Raw genomic sequence first — 21,112 nt, forward strand, 5'->3', positions numbered from 1 at the left:
AACCAGAAGCCAGAAGGCAATGGAGCTTTCTGTTGCTTTCCTTAAAGGTCAGCTTCCTGTCACAGGTAGAAAAAGGCTCTAAAGAGTGGCAAATGGAGAACAGTGGCACAGAGAGTTATTAAGTCATCCAGTGCTGGAAGACGTGATATCAGAGTCAAAATCCACATAAAATTTTGTTAATGGGGACCAGAGCAAGTAGAGATTTTGAAACAGGAAACGTCTTGGTGGTCCAACTCTACAACTAACTAGAAACGTAATGTTGTACGAGTCACTTCACATTTTGGGCTGTATCAGTAAAATGAACAGATTGTACTATGACGAACTCTAAGCTCCCTTTCATCTTGAACGATGTGGAATTCCCTTTGAATTTCATGACTCTACTTCCTCTTAATATCCCCTCCCATGATTGCTTCAATAATATGAGGATACATTGAATGTTTACAAATTAGGGCCTCACTAGATTTTCTGAGAGTTGACAGTCCCACAAGTAAAGAAGAAGGGAAATGAAAAAACCTGCCTAGACTTATCCTACTCACAGAGTTTGCAGCAAATCTTTGCCTATGTGTGAAAGCATATGAAGAGACCTGGCTCATGACATACCCAAAGCTGACACATCTTCATAGAAAATGGTTTAATTGAAATTATCCCGAGAACATGATTTACTCCTTTTGAAAATTTCACCAGAGTTCTTCCATTGTCAATTAAAACTTTTTACAAACCACATTTTAAAGCTGGTGAAAGAAAGGTCAAATGACATGCATTATCTTTCTCTTGCAACTAATATACATACATCAGGGTTTATTGTGACAGTCACAAGTGAAGTACACTAAATTAAATTATTATTCCCATCTTAACTGACTCACTGGGTAGAAATAAGTTCACATGCCAATATAGGGGCTGATCTTGGTCCATATGACTGTACTATTGGGATATAAATTATCACAATATTTGTGTACTAACTGGATGAAAAGTGTAAACTTTTTCTTTTTCTTTCTTTTTTTTTTTTAAACTTTTTTCTTGCTTTCATGGGGACTGGCCTATACATGGAATTCTATGTAATGGGTCAGAATGCAATAGTAGAAGGGGTAGACATTTCTCAACCCAAAAACTGTTAATTCATTCTCTTATTCATTCATTCCAAATTGACTTACTAAATGCCAGTCACCAATGTTTGTGTAATAGATGGTAAAGAAGAGCTAGTACTCATGGAGCTGATCAGTAGGAGCTGCCACCACCAGATGTCCCTAACTCCACCCCTCACCAATAATCCTCTCTGAGTATGGAAACACCTTTTTAACCTTAAAAGGTTTCATATTCACCACATTTGTACAAAAATAGGTATGTTTTAGTGTCTGTTAACTGAAAAAATACTTAATGACACATATGACAGTAAATTCAGTAATCCTTTCAATAAACATATTTATCCATCATAAGAATCTCTACGTATATTTGAAAGGAAGTAGTGCATTCATTCAGGAAACACTGTTTTGCCCATTGACAACATATCATGTGCTTATGGAACTGCAGACCTTTTGCCATGGAGCCTAACCCCTCCCCAGAAGTCTACAGACGTCAGGTACAGATACTGTGCTGAAGTCTGTGATGACCTAAAACCAGGCTGTGACCTCCACAGGCCCAATGCACTTGCCGTATTATGCCATAAGAATGATGCCATGTTCATACAATGTTAACTCTGTCAGTTTCTAGCAATGCTATTTTCTTGCCCCCAAAATCTCATAGTTTATATGAAAATAGTTTTCAGATGTTTTAGTCATATCCTGTTTCACACCGCACCACCTTTTGCCCCAGACACAACTGCATGTTGGCAGAAGGAAAGCTGAACTCTTCAAAGAAACTCCACCTTCTTACCATAAGGATGATGGTTTTTAGACAAAAGTTGTGTTTCGGATTCTCTTGTTACCTAATATCATCCCTGCCCTCAAAAGACACTTCTCGATCACTCAGCTAGATTGACTTCTATCAGGTCCACCTCACTAAACGTCCAAATGTGCCAGTAAATGTCCAAATCCCAAAAGAAAACATAACTTGACCTGATGCTTAGCATGACTCCACCATGCTAAACAATAGGTAACAAGTATCAAATAGTTGTATAGCCAGTGTGCTGAGAGACAAGAGAGAAATTGTCGCTAATTCTGCCGGGGGAAGAGTTCTCAGAAAGTGCATTTGACTTGGGCCTTAAAGAGTAAGTATACTTTTTTCTTTTTCTTTTTCTTTTATTATTATACTTTAAGGTCCAGGGTACATGTATACTTTTAACACATTGTGGAGATAGAAGAGTCATCCGGGGGAAACACTTCTAGGGAAAAATGAGAATAGAGGAACACAACAAGCTGTCTAGGGACTCGGTTTTTTATTTTAGGCAATAATTACTGGCTTAGGCAGTTTAAGAAGTCAGTGTTGACCATTGCTTGGTAGACGGAGAAGAGCACACCAGTGAAGGAAAACAACATCCCCAAAGAGCAGATGAAAAAAAAAAGATAAATGCCACAGTGAAGACAGAACCCAGAAATAATCTTTTCCTCCTTCAAACCCTTTGGTACTTTTCATTCCACTCACATGGCACTTATCACAGATTACTTTGCCATCCAGTCCTTTATGTTCTTTTATTTTTTCCTCTAGTGGATTGTAATTGAATTCACACAAGGGGCAGCAATGTGATAGAGTGTAAATAGCAGAGGATTTGTAACCGGACAGTCATGTTCAAATCCTAGCTTCAACACTCCATGTGTATCACCTCAGACAGGTCTCTCAACCTCTCTTGGTTTTCATTCTTTATAAAATATGGATGATAATGCATATTTATGACAAAATGACAAAACAACTCTTGGGGTTGTTTTTAAGAGTAAGTGAATGAAATAAGGCATATGAAGTCTAGCATACAGGAGACACGCAACAAATATATTTCTTCCCCAATCTTATCTCCATGTGAGAAAATGATTATCTTCACATCTTTCTCATAGTTGGTGCTCATTATGGGCTAACAGCAAAGTAGTTGTGTTATAGTATTGCATTCCACATCACCCAGATTATACTGCCTTAAATAATTTGGATTGGTTTGTAGTCTACATGAAGTTTACTCCAAAAATCATTTATGAATCACCTTCAATAACTGGCACTGCTAGTGCCTAGGGCCATAAAATATGTTCAACAGGGGTCTTGCACTCTGAGTGAGTTATTTCTTTGGTGACTTATCCCTATAGAAAGACTTTTAAGGAAATTAACCAATCATATGGTGAATGGGGTCACTAAACCGGAGTAATACAATAATATATTCTTAGAGTCAGGTAACTCCTTCATGAGAATGCTTGATAATGCTATGAGGGCTTTAGACAAAAACTAATACTACAGCTAAAATCAAGACTCTTACCAGAAGAAAATATCTGGGGAGAAAATGTTGCATTCTACACTCACAAAACTGTGTTTGATCTTATTAGTGGATTGGTCCTTTGAGTATGATTGATGGATAGATTTAAAACTGGTTCAGTGGTGTAATAAAATTCCTGTTTACACACTTTTGTGTAACCTCAGGAGCTGGGAAATCACCACCCCAGGTTGTGATCCAAGATGAGATTATTTAAGGTAGCACCATGCATGATAGAAGCCTAAAGGAAAGAGGCTCAGTGAGGAACAGGTCAGACAGTGGCCACAAGGCATCTCCCAAGGACAGAATGTCCCACTATCATAGATAGAGCAGTACTAAATGTGGCAGTACTTGTGGACAAACACAATAATCCAAAGATGCAGAAGAACAGGAAGAGATAAGAAAACTCAAGCATACCTTAGATAATCAAGACTAAGAGGCTGCTTAATTAGAATTTAATTGGAGTGGCTCAAAAATAAACTGTAAATAGGTCCAGTTTAGGGAGAAACCTTATCCCTAATCACATTGCCATTGTGACTATGCTCTGTTCTCTCTCCTTTACTCCACTCTCTAGCATCTTGACCCAATCCCTTATCCCTTTCTATATTTGTAAGGAGAGAATATTTATCAAGCCCCTCATATTGGCTGGACACTGTGCAAGGCATTCACACGTGGTATCTATTTCATATTACAATTACCCTAAGAATTCAGTGGTAGTATTAACCCCATTTCGCGGATGAGGAACTCAAGACTTAGAAAAGTAAGGACCTGTCCATATTTATACATAGCTAAGTAGAAGAGCTGAAATATGAACTCAGGTCTGTCTGATGGCAAAGTCTGTGCTTCTTAGACTGTTCAAGTTTAATATGTTACTCCTCTAACCAGTACTTATATTTTATACATTGATAAGTACTTGTTAAATTTTAATTTATTATATACTCTCAAAAAATTTTTTTAAATCATTTTAGACTCAAAGAAATACATTTCTAATGGTAAGATTTCAGCTGAGGTCCAGCGATAACTGGAAGCCAGGGAGATAAAATAAGCAGTAGAAAATCATCCTAGTTGAACTCAAATTATATCCCATGGGTGGCTAATGCAGCCAAGTCATAGGGCTAGATGTGAGTCAGAAAGAAAATGTTTTTGAACTTGCAACAGAGCTTCAAAGTGGTATGGTTGAAGGAGAGTGATAAGGTCGAACAAAAACTGCCTCCAACTTAACCTCAAGAAATGGGAAAAAAATGGGAATACACTTCAGAATGGGGATAAGAGCTGGATATACTAGTACTAAGCTTCCCTCCTTCCTAAAATACATTCTATGACTTTACTATTCATGAGTATAAATGTTGTCTAGGCTATTCCCAGTTTAAAAAAAAAAAAAAAAAGCAAATGGCCATATCCTTTTCAGCATTTTAATGTTGAGCTATTATAATCTCACATTCCAGTGGCCTTCTAACTGCATGGTTATAGTCTCCTTACACTTACTCTGAAATTGTTTTTCCATTGTTATCTTACATTATAGTCGCATCGTAATGTCATGTTTAAAGGTTCCCCATACACTTGTAATGAAATCGTTTTGCAGTTCAGAATGGCATCATATTGGCACTTTAAGCAGGGTATCCATCACCCTGTATTGATAGTTTTCACAACAAAACACCCTATTTTAGTGACTGTGAAAGTAAATAGCTGTTGCCAGTGATCTGTTCTTCCATTTCAAACTTAAATGGTCTCATCTGTTTTATTTTACCTTGCAATTTTCACACCCACTGTGGTATAGGCCAAATTTATACTAGTTGCTTTCAAATGAGGACTGTCATTCATTGGCTCATAAATGTTTATATGACAAGCCACTTATCTGTTTTGGTTTGGCCTTTTTGCAACAGATAACTCCTTACAGTCTGATAATCAATACACTTTGGCCACTTTATTAGTAAAGTTAATGTAGATAAGTCTTCTGCTAATCAAAATTTAGAGGCAAATTATTTGCTAAAGTTTTCAAATCAAACAAACTGAATATCTAAAAGCAATGTGTGCAACTACGAAAATTTTATAACACACTAACACCAAAGAAAGAATTCTACTTCCAAATGGTCACACATGAAAAATTTGAGTGGTAATTTGAGGCAAAATTTAATGAAAGACAAGAAATTTAAGAAGAATAAGTGTTATATTATAATTATTATATTAAAACAGACACTTTTTATTTAATTTTTTTAAAACATCATCATCACCTCTTGTTGGTTAAACTTTGAGAGATTAACAATTTGGTTCGAGTCTCCACTTCAGAAATTAAATGTTACCTTACTCACACTTGGAAGTAGGCCAGGATGGGTGCAAGTCTCCTGACAACAGGCTTTGTTTTCGAGATCTTTCTATTCTCTGATACTAAAGGGGCCATTATTGCCTCCAACACAATTCCTCTACAGCTGTTTTGACAGTTCTTCACAGGTCCAGCTAGAAGTTGGAGGAGCAAAAGAGAAAACAAAAGTGATAAATTCTTGTAAGAAAAGATTTCTGCTAGCATTTTCAAACTCAAATTTGATATTCAGTTGGAGCTGGGGGCAAAGTTTCAGATAAGCCTTTATTGTATATAAAACTACTTCTCTGTCTTTGGGAGTTAACACTGATAATGAGGATGATGCAGCTAGCAAATCAGTTACATCCAAGTGTTAAAGACCATATATCACTTGTTTTGGGTGTTTTTGCTTGAGCTAATGCTCAAATATGTTTTCTGTCAGGAAACAAGTGGCAGTAGCTGCAGCAATGATATTGGTTCTTGGATAACCCAAGGTGCCCCAAGAAATGATAATAATTTCTTTAAAATCTCCTCCCCAAATTTGAATGCACTTTATTTAAAAGCTAAATATATGCTCTCCACAAGAGACTATGGCATGAGGTGAAAAGCCTAACTAAATACAAAATAGGATTAAGAATCACTCCACAGTGCCCAGTCCAAATGCTACCATCTCAGTGTGAAGGTCCCCTGACTTTCATTTCAAAATTGCATTTAAAATAAACCAAAGACAAAAATTCTTATTTGAATGACCACACATGAAAAACTTGAGTGCAGTTTTAAAATATAAGCCTAATTATAGGCAGCTGAGTACTGCCTGAGGAAAAAAAAAATCATATAACCTTGTAGAAGGGCCTAACTATACATTCATAGTGTCTGAATTTCTCTTCCCTCTGGCTCTAAGAGCATTTTAACTGCTTATAATCAGCATCCTCCTCTACTCCTGAAAGTAACTGGTAGTTCCAGACTTTCTTCAGTCTCCACAGAGGCTCAGCCCTGCCCCTCTCATTCATAGCAGTTAATACTGCTTCCCTCTTCATCAGGAAAATTGAATTCATTGGTGTGATCCCAACATCCAGCTTTCTATCTCATTGTACCCACTACAACCTACAAGTGTATCTATGGCCACACACATTGACACTTTTCTTCCAGTCTCAGAGAAAAAGGTGAGTTTTCCTTTGTTTAAGACCCATCTTCTTCCTCTGGGGTGAGGAATCATTTAATCAGGTGAACCTCTCTTACATACATCTCAAGCCAGTCTGTCTCTCTCTCTCTCCTACTGTCTCCTTTTCAGCATATAAACATCTTCAAGCTGCTCCCATCAGTGGAAAAAGATTATCCCTCAATTCTCTATCTCCCTTAGCCCCATATCTGCCCCAAATTATGGTCTAGCTTCTCTCCCCACTCCACCATATCTCCAGCTAAACTTTTCAAAACATCAGCATCCATCATTTTCATTCCAGCTCCATTGCAATGTCCTCTATAGCTTCCTTTCTACTGAAATGTTCCTTATTTCAGTAGTCATCTTTCGGTATTTCACTAGTTACACTGAATTCTGTTAATAATTATCTCCTCCTTAATGAAACTCTATTCTACCTCGACTTCAATTCAACCATCCTTTCCTGATTTTCTCCAATCCACTCACTATTTCTTCTCTCCTTTTGACATCGGCTCATCTTCCTCTACCTACCCCTTCAGTGGTGTTTCTTCACCTTCTAAATACTGTTCCTCCTTTACCCTCATAAAACTTCTTTCATCCTTGTGACTCTAAATACCACATAAAAGTGGATGTGTCCTTTACCTCCAACACTGATTTCTCTCCTGATTTTTCTATTCATATATATAACTGCCCACTAAACAACTCTACCCGAATGTCCTGTAGACATCATAAACTTAGCATATCCAAAGTGGCATTTATCATCTTCTCCCAAACTCATCTCTTCTTGCTATATCCTCTTTCTAAATTAATATCACCTCTATCCCCTGAGACATCCAAACCAGAAACTTAGGAATCATCCTTGACTGGCTACTTCATTCTCTACATTAACCAAGCATTTCTGACTTAGTCAATTAAAATGTTATTGAATATCATACTCTCCTCTCCATCCCTACTGCTTCTCCCTTAGTGAAAGCCCTGGTGATCAGAAGCTAGTCTCTTCAACAGTCTCTGTATCTGTCTGCCTTTATTTGGTCTTGCTGCCTTCAAACAATCTTCTGCAAAACCACCAGACTGATATACCTAAAGGCCTAACCATATCATTCCCCTTCTTAGAAACCCTTTAGTTACTTCTCTCCACAGTTTTCCAAGCTCCTTCACATTGCATACTTTACCTTAAAGAGCTCTCTGCCCCTACTGATCTCTCCAGCTTCATCTCTCACTTCTTCCTGACTCATGTTGTATGATCTAGAAACACTTCAAAATTTCTCACAAATACCACTCTTCTTCACACATCCATGACTTCACATGGACTCAAGGGAAGATATGTGGGGTCCTTCTCTAGTTTGACTTTGATCTATCAGTCAAACTGTGGGTATTTCTCGGCCTTTTTTGGATTACATACTCAAATTCCCTCAGTTAAAGCAGCTTTATGGTAACATAACTGGGGAAATAAGAGATAGGAAATCACACAAAAGCAACACAGAGCCAGACCTAAGGGAGCACTGAAATATCATTCTAAATACAACATTAACTCTAGTAGGGCAGGAGCAGTGGGGAGCACTCCATGGCCACTCACAGTTTCCCCTCCAGAAGTATCTATTCATGGCTCAATTGTTCTACCATTAAGGTGGTCCAGCTGTTCATAGTGGTTCTGCTTTACTGGTTTGGGCACAATTGATTTATTTACCATCACCACACTGTGGCTTTTCTCTATTCTCTTTTCTAGTTCATGGATGTTTATTGTCTTCTCTCTGCATGTCTTTCTGTTTTACCTCATACCTGCCTTATCATTTTATGTATGACCAGAATTTAAATTTTCCCTAAGAGAGGATCAGATTAGTTGGTCAGATACCATGTGTATAGATATTGTAGGTACCTCTTTGAGAAGCATTATCCCTCGAAGTGTCCTTGTCCTGAGTGTGAGTTTCATATAGAGAAATTATGAAGATTTTTGAAAAATCTGCTACCAAGAAAACTTTGATATAAGTGCACTCTGAGATCCCTCAAGAGAAGGTAATATAACTGGCAGAAACTTTTTATGACTTGTAAGTTCCCTTTTTAGACAAGATTGGGCACATTTAGGGTGATGTGGTCTTAGATGTAAGTTCACTGTTTAAATTCTTACAGTTACACCATCATAACACTCACCTTTTACTGAGCAATGGTTAGGTGACAAACACTTCAAATACATTATTTTAATTCTTATGAAAACACTGGAAGTCAGTCACTATTCACACCTTACTGAAAATCAACAAGGAAAATTAGTATGTTCAAGGTTGCCCAAGTGACCTAATAAGTGATAAAAGAATTCTAATCCAAAACTTCCTGGTTCCAAGGACTTCCTGGTTCCAAGGAATTCCTGGTTCCAATTAGACTTCCTTGCTAATCCTATTCCTTCTGTACCTTTGCTACATCTAGACTATATTTCTTCATGCTCTTGTCTGTAATTTACTACAGAACGCTCTATAATACTAACTACTTTATAGCTTTTCTTATTCTTCAGCCTTGTCTTTGTTCAATACAAGAACAAAGTTGCAGCTTTTGACACATGATGTCCTAGTCTCATTGTGTCGAATATATGTGAGAACTTTTTCTCCAAATTTCTGTCTGTATCATTCTCAGTCAAAAATTGATCAAAGTTTAAAAATTGACAGTATGATGTCCTCATTAGTCCAGCTCTTCTCTCATTGAGAAGATGGCTTCAATACAGATGTAGCCCAGCAGCATTTTTTTCTTTAGTATGTGGCTGCACATTAAATATACAAATATGCTGACATCTAAGTAATTTTAAAGGGAGAGAAACGAATGTGGTGTTTTAACTTTTGTTGACTCAGTAAAGAAGCTGGGAGTGTTCATATTTTAAATAAATGTATATAAAATAAAAATGTACATTTCAATGAAGTAACAAAAATGTGTGCTACAGTGGAAATACAAATATCCTTTTCTTTCTGAGTGGAGTTTTCAAAACTGAAGAGCTTAAGACCATGAACAACTACACACACCCCAGCTTATCTTAGTTCAAATACCACTCAGCGGTGCTGAGTTGAGAGAAATCCTTTGTGACATCAGGATGTTACACAACTAAACATGACTTCCAACATTTTATTTCTATCGTTCTTTTCAAATTGCATTCACGGCCACAACTGCTCTCTTCTAATAAAGGTGAGAGCAATAGCATTTCTTCTTTTAGAATAGCAATGATATTACCAAAGAAAAATAATCAAAGTTGGCAAATTTATTTTGGAATTCTCAATGGAAACCAACGTTCATTTAACTTGTCTCATAGCTCGCATCCCCCAAATCATCACCCGGGAATAGTAGCTTACAAATTTTAACATTAAATAAACGTAAAGCATTAGAACTGATGCAAAGTACTATTATTTTGACATACTGTAATTTGAAAAGGGTAAATCAATTTAAACCATTTTTGTTTAAAATCAGCTCCTAAGGCTATAAACTCATAGTGGTTGCCAAGTTTCAACCCAAAGTGAATGTTAAGGTCTATGTTATTAACCCTTGAAAAATGAGCTCCATCATGGAAACAATGACAGACCTGGGCACTACCAGGTGCAGCTGCTGAAACTGACAGTCAGTCAAGTAAGAGTAATGCATGGTTTCTTCATATGCAAATCATATAATATGTGCTTACCTTTAAAGAGCAATGTCAGATTATTGTAAAAGTGTTTAGATATAAATACCTTTTCTTAAGAAACCAAATTCATTTATACTGAACTCTCTATGGCTGACATAGCATGATAAATCACCTCATTACACAGGAAGCCATAAATATGGCTATTGAGGATGAGTGTGATTGTAAATGAGACTGCTGGAATTCTACTGTGTTTTGCAATGACCCTCAATAAAAAGATACCTGTAGATCATGGTAAGTTTCCCTTGGAAATAGTGCCCCACACTTACAATGTTATCCAAATAAGTTTTCTGATCCTTGGGGTTTGTTTCTTAAAATAACACTCTTAGGGTATATTTTTCATGGCAATGTCCATGAGTTAAACAACCATAAACCTTCTAAACATGTTGCAACACATTAGTAAATACAAATTGATGAGTTTATATCCTGGGAAAAGTCACAAAGTAGCCTTCTGGGGTGCTAAGGATATTCTAAATCTTAATCTGATGGTCATTCCAAGGAGTATGTCTGTTAGTTCATTTTCATACTGCTATAAAGAACTACCCAAGACTAGGTAATTTATAAAGGAAAGAGGTTTAACTGACTGACAGTTCAGCATGGCTGAGGAGGCCTCAGGAGACTTACAATCTTGGCAGAAGGTGAAGGAGAAGTAAGCTAGCTTCTTCACAAGGTGGCAGGAAGGAAAACTGCTGAGCAAAGAGGGAAAAGCCCCTTATAAAACCATCAGATCTTGTGAGAACTCACTCATTATCATGAGAACAGCACAGGGGAGATGGCCCCCCAAGATTCAATTACCTCCACTTGGTCTCTTCCTTGACACCTGGGGATTAAGGAGATTATGGGAATTACAATTCAAGATGAGATTTGGGTGGGAACGCAAAGCCTAACCATATCAATGTGTGTGTATATATGTGTGTGTATAATAACAGAGCTGTACACTTAAGATTTGTGCACTTTATGCAGATTATTTTGCAATTTTTTACAAAAAGTTAAAAAGCAAAACAAAGCAAAAACATTCTGACATCCGTAAGTCATTTTTTAAATAACAACTTAGAACAAGAACTGCTAATGTGAACTTTAAGTATCACCTCCCAAATTGGAAGCCCATGTCCTATTCTCCAGTCCTTGCCTCCCAAATCCTTTTATATTCTTCATGTAAAAAAAATGTCAAGGTAGAACTCTTCCTGGGGTGAATTTACTATTCAAGTCTGGAAACATTCAGGCTAAAGTGAGATTTCCAAAAAAGATTGTAATGCCTTTATAGAGAAGAAGTAAGATGAGAAGTCGTCCAGACAGCTGGCAGAAAAAAAGGACAGAGAGAAGGAAGATGTAAAGTGTTCTGAAATATATACAGAGCTGAAGATCAAAGATCCCTAGTATGTCCATCCAAGGGAGTCCCCACAGGTTTCTTGATCCTCAGTTCATCATTCCCACCATTATTCATATTCTTATAAACCTCTCACATCCAGCTCACTTCCCTCTCACCTGCTCAATCACCAGGTAAAGGACAAAAGGAACTACAAAGTCCCCAGCTGTGCTGTCTGCCAAAGACAATAGGTGCTGTAACAATAGCTCAGGCTCATGTTTAAAAATCAGAACGTCCATTTGATTTTCAATTTATCTTTACATTAGAAACTTTTCTGGCTCTTGGTACAGAAAACCCAAAGCATATCCGGTATCTGTGCTTATGCAGTACACAGACACCTGAGTATATGGTAAAGGTAGTTTTTGTAGCACATGTTGCTCCTTATTTAATTCATTTAGCCTGACAGAGTTCATAAAAATGAATGCAACAATAGTAATATTTCATTTAGGTCCACTGGCATTTCTCATGATGTACATTAAAAAGATGTAATACATATTATAAATGTGAGAGCAGATGTATACACAGACATGCTTTTCACTCCAAGGTACATTAATAGAATGATAAATTCCATGCATTAAATCTATAAGAACCAAAATACTCCGAGTTAAGACATCTGTACAGAATTAGGTGCCAAATGAAATGTCACAATCAAATAAAACATTTCTTTATGAGAATCATAGGGTTTTTTTTTTTTTAGAGCTAGAAAGAACCTTTGAAATCATTCAGTACAACTTGCTCATTGACAGACATCTAACCTGAGTTTTTAAAAAATTAAATGACTTAAACAAGCCTACACAGCAAGTTAGTGAAAAGGCCATAACTAGAATCTTCCTTCTCCAGGTGCAGTGCTCCTTCTACCACATCATTAGCAGTAACGGCTTATGAAGAAAAAAATGCACAAGATGTGCTCATTTTAGTGTGTCAACGGATGCTTTTTGTGATGCATGCTCATAATTTCTCACACTTCTGCTAACTTGATCAATCTTCCCTCTTCTTGAAGACTGGAACAGGAATCAAACTGGATTCTTTAGACCCTAGAGCACATAGGGCAAATTGAATGGACCCTGTGGGCACTCAGTTGGTTGGTGATGGAGTCAAACATTGGTCATTTATATTCTACATGGGTATTCACAAAGTGTCTACTTATCCAAACAAACAAGATCAAAATTGTATTTAATATAAAACCTGCATCCTAACTAGACCAACCTAATCTGAGAACTGAAATTTTAAAAAAGTATTACAATTTAAAATGTCTCAACATAGAGCTCAGAACCAAAGCAGACAGAAGCCATGGCAGCAGGGAATGAAAAGGAATAACAATTTAAGTCCCAGAGCACACTGGGTCCACCAAAAAGGTTTCAAAATCACAAATTTAAAAGATTGTTAAGACATAGTCTAATTTCTGAAAAGTATATGAAAATTTCAACTGCAATACTTCACCTGATATCTGACACGCGATTACCAAAGACCTAAACTGAAGGCCAGAGAAAACACTAAAACAAACACCCAGCATTGCTGTTGCCCAATTTGGCTTTGAGAAATTATATTTGAGTAACACAAACTTCAGTTTACCCTTCTATGCAGCAGCATAAGTCAGAAACTGTGCCTGTGTCTCAGCTGAAATGTGACATGAAGCTAAGTACGAAGCAGCCAAATCCAGTTTAGACGATGCAGTCTTAGAACAACTCTGACCACAAGGACAGTGAAATATTGCAATAGTAGCAGGTTGCTAACTAATACAAATGATTGGAAGACTCCGTGTAAATGTTTGAATTCAGAAAATTATCAAGGAAGCAAAAAAGACCAAGAAATTAAGGTTAACACAAGCTGTCTTTTGTTCTTTTATAGAAATGTGTGGATGGAAACCATTAACAGCACTGCCTTGGACACTAGTAAAATTCCTGCAGAGTGTTTTATAAAGGCAATGAACTTGTATGTGCCTCACTGAACAGACCTGCTATTAAATCTTCCCTAAGAAATGGGATGAGATTGCTGGGGTGTTTTGTGAGCAGTGTGAGCTTTGCCCGTACATAGCCAGGAATTTTAATCACTGATCCCCAAATTATGATTTCTTTTTTTTTTTTTTTTTTTTTTTTTTTTTTTTTTTTTTTTTTTTTTTTTTTTTTTTTGTTGTTTTTTTTTTTTTTTCCTAAGTGAAATAAAATAGAAACCAATCCAGTACACACTCTACATCATCAATTTTTAATCTACCTCGTTTTAAAGATTTCTCTTGTTAGAAGTAGATTTGGGGGAAAGGAGTAAAGTAGAAATCTCAAATGACAAATATCCAGCCTTGACAACCCAATCACAAACAAATTAAATGTCCATCTCTGTCACAGCTGGCAACCCCAGCCTGGCCTGAGGGAAATCCTCCATGTTGTTTAGAGCAAATGTATTGGAGGTTAATCAAAATCTAATGAATCCCTTAGGCAAATAGCTCCTTAGTCCACATCTGTAAGAACTGTCCTAGTTTGGAGGAGGTATATACCAGTTGTTTTCTGGGATAACAATTGTTGTATAAATAAGAGAACTGGACACCCCCAGGAAAACATTTCAGCTATGTCTGTTATCCAAATCTACGTCTTCACCCACCAAAGTGTCAAGGTAATTCATCTGTTGATCTGTCTAACAATACATTTTATTACTGACATGTAGGGAGAGAAAAGACCAGAAGGAGGAAAGTTGTCAGGGCAAGGGAAGAGGCAATTTTTGACTTCTAAACAAAGCTTGTCTGTAATTATTTGGTCTGATCAACCCCTCCAGTTTATTTTGAATTTTCTAAAAGTACAAAAAAAAAAAAAAATGCTTATAAGGGTGAATTTGGAACATTAATTTAATCAGAGGAAAACAAGGGACATGAAAAGGGCAAGGAAATAAGAAAAAGGTACCAAGAAAGTTATCATCAGCAGTAATCATATTTGTCCTGAACCCTGGTTCTTTTCAGAACTGCTTACAGTGCTGAAAAACGAGCCCTTTCAATAAAAAAAAAAAAAAAAAACCTGTAATAACTACATCAGACATTTTTCTTGGGCTTCCAAGATTCCAGTGCACATTATCTCTAAATCTCATTATTGCCTGGCAAGGAAGGGGTCATTATCCCCATTTTGTAGATGATGAAACTGAATTTCGGAGAGATTTGAACCTTGCCAAGCACAGAGCCGATAAGATAAATTCCTACCCACGGCTTGAGCTGTTTTTACCTCACCAAGATCAAATTCTCTCCTTTCTGCCCCTCTCTCTTTCTGGTCTTCTCAATGGTTTTCTCTCTCAGGGAAGTCCTATTGTTTATAGTTCCAAATCTAAAGCAAATTAAAAGCTGCCTCATACCAAAAGGCTACTCCAAAGCATGTAATCAGCAAGACAGGTAAAATCACTTGGTTCTATTATGTTGCAGATTATATAATTAGACAAAGCAAAATGGGGCAAAGAAATGTGGGAGCAAACAAGTTTAGGGCTACACTTCCCTTATGTATATTCAACCTTTGCACAAAGACTTATTGTTCCCGCCTTTCTTAGCAGACTCGAAAGTGCTGGGTTCCAATGCCATTTTAAGGTTTACAATCCCTGGAAGGGCACACATGAAAATAAGGCAGCAACCATATGGTTCCAGTTTCCTCCTCTGCCCCCACAAAGAAGCCTACTACACACCTCTAATTAAAGGATAAACATTCACACTAGAAACTCTAATTAAAGGATTTATGCACATCTAGGATCCTCTTGACAACACACTCATTCATATTAGTATGTAAAAGTTTTATTTACTCCCATGCGAACTTACAATTGTAATGCGGTTTTATGGTCCATCCCAAAGGCATAACTTGAAGGGGCTGGAGACGCCTTTGAAAAAAGAAAAGAAAAGAAAAAAAAAAAACTAGAAATCTAACTTTTGATTGAAATGATGACTTTTTTGCTGGGTGTGGTGGCTCACGCCTATAATCCCAGCACTTTGGGAGGCCAAGGTAGTCGGATCACCTGAGGTCAGCAGTTCAAGACCAGCCTAGTCAACATGGTGAAACCCTGTCTCTACTAAAAATACAAAAAAAAAAAAAAATTGGCCAGGCATAGTGGCACATGTCTGTAAACCCAGTTACTCAGGAGGCTGAGGCAGGAGAATCGCTTGAACCCAGGAGGCGGAGGTTGCAGTGAGTGGAGATGGCACCACTGCACTCCAGTGGGCAAAAGGGTGAGACTCCCTCTCAAAAAAAAAAAAAAAAAAAAAAGAAAAAAAAAAACAAAAAGAAATGATGACTTTTTAAAACTTTTTGAAATCTCTCTGAGAACTGTATTTAGTAATCTTGCTAGGAGCCATTTTGGTGTCCACATACTAGCCCCCTTAGGGACAACATGTCATTTAGTGTCAAAATATTATGGGAGCAAGAGCCTAGAAGTTGGAGTCAGAAATGCAATAGCTTTGAATTCTGGCTTTGATTCTTTCTAGGTGCTGACTTGTGGTATATTTAAATTCCTTGAGTCTCAATTTCCTCATAGAGCAAGATCAATATATGTTTCACAGGGTAGTTGTGGGGATTGAATGAGGTAAAGTACATAAAGCCCAACAGAATACTTTGGCACATATCAGGGTGAAAAGCTGCTCTGTTCTATATTTCTTTCTCTAAATTCTAGTAACAGATTCATTCAGCCAGTGTTTCAACAAGTGCTTTTTGTGCTTTTCGAGGTAAAAAGCACAAATCTAAGATTTTAGGCACTAAAAGGGGTAAGTTATTATCTTTTCTTATTCTTAAAGAACTTATAGATTAGTGGAGGACTTACTTATACATTACGTACAGGTATATAAGAAATTTTATCTTAGGCACAATGTGATAAGTAAAACTAATAATTAATATTTATTTAACTCTTTCATTATGCCAAATACTGTGATTTATACCATTTAGTTTAATGCCTATAACCTTAGTGCTATAGGCGGTATTAGTAAAGTTCTGTGAAAGCCCAGAGAAAGAAATTATTAATACCAAGAAAGGAAACTCTGAAGGCTCTTCTAGAGTATTTGTGATATTTAAATCAGGTTTTAAAAGATGAGCAGGATTTTAACAGCCTGAGATATTTAATTGTCTAGGAGGAAAAGGCCAGGCACAGTGCCTCACACCTATAATCACAACACTTTGGGAGGCTGAGGCAGGAGAATTGCTTGAGGCCAGGAGTTTGAGCCAGGCTGAGCAACATAGTGAGATCCCTATCATCTCTACCAAAAAATAAAAAAGAATTTTTTTTAATTAGCCAGGCATGGTGTCACATGCCTGTAATCCTAGTTACTTGGAAGACTGATAGCTGGAGCTCAAGAGTTGAGGTTACAGGCAGCTATGATAATACCACTGCACTCCAGCCTGCATGACATAGTGAGACCCAGTTTCAAAAAAAAAAAAAAAAAAAAAAAAAAGAGAGAAGTGGAGGAAACAGAAACAGCAAATGTAAAGATCATGAAAGCATTCAGTTCAGTGTTTCTAGAAAACACAAGTATCCCATAGTAGCCACTGGACTAGAAGATGAAGCTGTAAAGTTAGGATGGAGATAAATGGTAGAGACCACAGAGACCATGCTAAGGACTGGATCATTTCCCTATGAATTACCCAATCAGATCTATGTTTTAAGAAGACCATAGGAGTGAATGCAACAGATTAGAAAGAGGAATAACTGGATATAGAGAGTCCAATTCTGGGCCTGGAAATAAAAGTCCAACAAGTACATATGTTCACTATTATCCCTGCCAACGAGTTAAGGTAAATGCAGTTCTTTCCAGCGGCATCAGTCTATGTAGGGGAGAATAAAGATTCAACCTGAATTTGTGGCTGTCACTGTCTTCCAGGAAGATTGGACTCCTGGCAGCCTGAACTGTGGATTGAAGGGGTCTTCACGTGGGAAATTCAACAGGCTAAGAAAAAGTTGTTTAATAAAATTTAGGAACCAGAGAGGAGATATAAGCCAAGTCTAGGCCTCAGGAAGATTCATACCGGAATTTTTTTTTTTACGTAACTGGGCCTTTTGTAGCTACACATCACACTCATAAAAATTCAATCACCAGTAATGCATCAACTCCAAAACAATGACTTGATAGCCTTTTTTCTTCTTTTTTGCAGTGGGTGGAAGGATAGTTTTTTGATTTTTGTTTTTGCGGGGTTTTTTTTTACATTTAATGTTCCTCAGCCTCTCAAGGAAAGGATTTTTATCCTCATCCTTGTTTCCTAAGCCCCTACACAGGACATGGAACATAGAGGATACTGCATAATTTAATAAATGTTTAATTATTTGATCAATTAATTCAAGTTAGAAGGCCATAATAGGCTAAACCAGATTTCAGCTGGTTCTAGTTATGTGGATCAATGTGAGAGCCACTTCTTTAGCATTTTAGACAAAGTGGCTCCATAAGGACCTTAGGTCCACTTCCAGGCCATCCTTGCATTTGTAAAAAGAAGGTTTCTAGGAGAAGGTTGTTTCCACTTCCCCCAAGCTCTGTAATATGTATAAGACCGCACAAAATGCAATCGAATTTTTTCCCTAAATTGATATTTATTCTACTCTTCAGAACCTTGTAAGCATGGAGTATTAGCATTTTTGTGAATTGGTCTCCCCTGAACAGATAAATGCCTGATATATGCTAATATATATGATTTATGTATCTTTTTAGATAGACAAGCCTATACAAGAAGTCTAGAAGTTACAAACCTTCATTTTCTTCCTTGAGTCTTCTACCAGTCTGTAACTGAGTCCTCCTTGTCTGGTCTCTGTCTGTCTTCACCTTTTATTTATCCCTGCTCTTTCTGCAGTGTCTCAGCTCTTTCTTGTTGGCCTTGGACATGGATTTTCAGCCAAATGGTTCCATCCAGTTTTCTCTCCAATGGAGCTGTGTATGACTTGTACAGCTACAGGGTAACTGAGAAAATAAAGGAAAATGATCATTCCTTGTCCGACTCAAAATTAAATATGTAAAAGACAAATATTTCTTTTGTCTGGTTGCATATTCAAGCAGACTCTATTGATATGCTTACGGAGTTGTTCTGATTTCTTTATTTTTCCAAAGAATCTTTTCTGTCATCCTTGATAGGTATGTGCCAGAACTCCAGAGAGTATGGTTAGAACCCTGACCCCCCCAAAAAAAGAGGTGGAGGAGACAATCCTGTCTTGATACAATGCCATAAAGATATAAAGTAGGAAAAATTTTAAAAATTAATTTTCATGACATTGAGATTTTTCATATTTAAAAATTATACATCTATTTAACAAATACTTCTTAATGACTCTACTATGAAGCTAACTTCAACCAGCTGGGACATAACATGAACAATGCTGACAGGCTGCAGTTGAAAACATGAGCCCCAACAAGCCTTAATTCCCATGAAAGAGTACAAATTATTACGAACATAATCCAGATGCAAAAAAGGGCTGGCAAACAGAGAACTTTGGATAAATTATGTTCCATTAAACATGCCATTACTTTTAATGCTGTACTTACTGGACACTTTGTAGACCTTTTTTTTTTTTTTTTTTTTTGACAGAGGATGATTACAGAATTATCTTCATTTTTGAAAGAACAAAACCAGAAAAAATGAAGTTAAACTTCAACTTAAAAGATTAGATCAAGCACAAAATTGTTTCATGGCCAAATTTGAGGGGTCTTGTTTAAGATTAAGATGAGGAGAGGGGCGACTCACAGAGAGAAAGGATTTCAGGTCTTGCCAACATTTAAATCTTGTATAACACAAGTTGGGGATTAGTCACAAGAAACAACAGAAGGAAAGCAGTTCATTGGATACACCAGTCTTTTGCACAGTTCATCCCCACTAATTAAAACACCTTTCCCACTTGGCAAACTACTGTTCAACTCTCAAAACCCAAATCAGTTGTCGCCTTCTCTAGGAGGCCTTCCCTACTCCCACCCCAGTTGAAGTTAATCCTGCCCTTCTCTGTATCATTCTCTAGTGTGTACATAATTCTATTATTGTGCTTAATTATATTTATTTGTTCATATATCAGCTTCTCTACTCAAAATATTAATTCCTTGAAAGCAGGCCAATATCTTATTGATCTTTGAAAAAGCAGAGTATCAGAAACAAAATAGGCACATTATTCACTTTATGCAACTAAAGAAGTAAGGACTAACTGTGCAAAATTGCTAAGCAGTTCTTGAAACGTATTTTGCACAGCCGAGAAGTCAAACAACATTCAGTCTTCAGCACCTTTGCCCTTCTTTGGCAATTTCTTTCACTCCCTTGATTTCAGCTGTTCTCATTATGATTACCAAATCTGCATTTTCATTCTTGAACTTTTGTCCAGATTCTAGATTCACTTTCGCTGCCTGCTGAACATTTCCACATGAAAAGCTCATGAATACCTCAACTTTCAATATACCCAAAAAGAATTTATTAGTCCTCTGTCACAAATTTACCCTTCTTGCTGTGTTCTCTGTATTGGTTCATTGCTTCACCATCATCCCTGTATGACAAGTTAAGCACTTAGAATCAGCTTTTCTCCTCACTTTTGCATCCCCCACCCTATTCTCCCATTGCCAAGTCCTTTCAGTCTGCCTATCTATAGTCTTTTGCTTACCTCTTCTCTTTTCCACTTGTACTGAATTAGTTCAAGCTCTCAATATATTTCTCCTGACCAATGTAATAAGCTGCTAAGAGGCTTCCTGCTTCAAGCCTTTTTAACACAACTCCCATTATGCTGCAAATTACTTCCCTAAAACAACATATTTATGTCAGTTTCCTGCTCAAAGACAACACTGATGGCTCTTCACTGGTGCAATTCCTCCTTCTGGCCTGCCAAGGCCTCTGAGAGAACCCCATGATCTCCCCTTTTCCTATGCATCCGTCATTTTTTCATACTGCCCCACACAGTGCACACTCCATTCACACAGCCTCTAGACATACCTCTTTACTCCTCAAACACTCCCTCTGCTGCCCCATCCCCAACAACGTTGTTCTACCATACTGGGAAGGTCCTCCCCTCTCACACTTCTCTATTTCCCTATCAATGTCCTATTCATCCTCTAGGCGAGTGGTTCTAAACCTGTACTCCATAGACCCCCAAGGGTCCAGAGGTAAAATTAAGAGATTTGTGATTTGGATGGGAGAAAAATTACATTTCCATTTCCAATAATTCCTAACTGAAATGTAGTATTTCTTTTTACTGTGAATCTAGGCAACAAACAATAAAAATATTAGAAGTACATAAGACTTTGTCACAAATAGAAATCACAGATATATCCATATCACATTATAGTCATTACAGATATCTTGAATTATTAC

Source organism: Macaca thibetana, chromosome 1, assembly GCF_024542745.1.
Source record: "Macaca thibetana thibetana isolate TM-01 chromosome 1, ASM2454274v1, whole genome shotgun sequence".
Lineage (NCBI taxonomy): Eukaryota > Metazoa > Chordata > Mammalia > Primates > Cercopithecidae > Macaca > Macaca thibetana.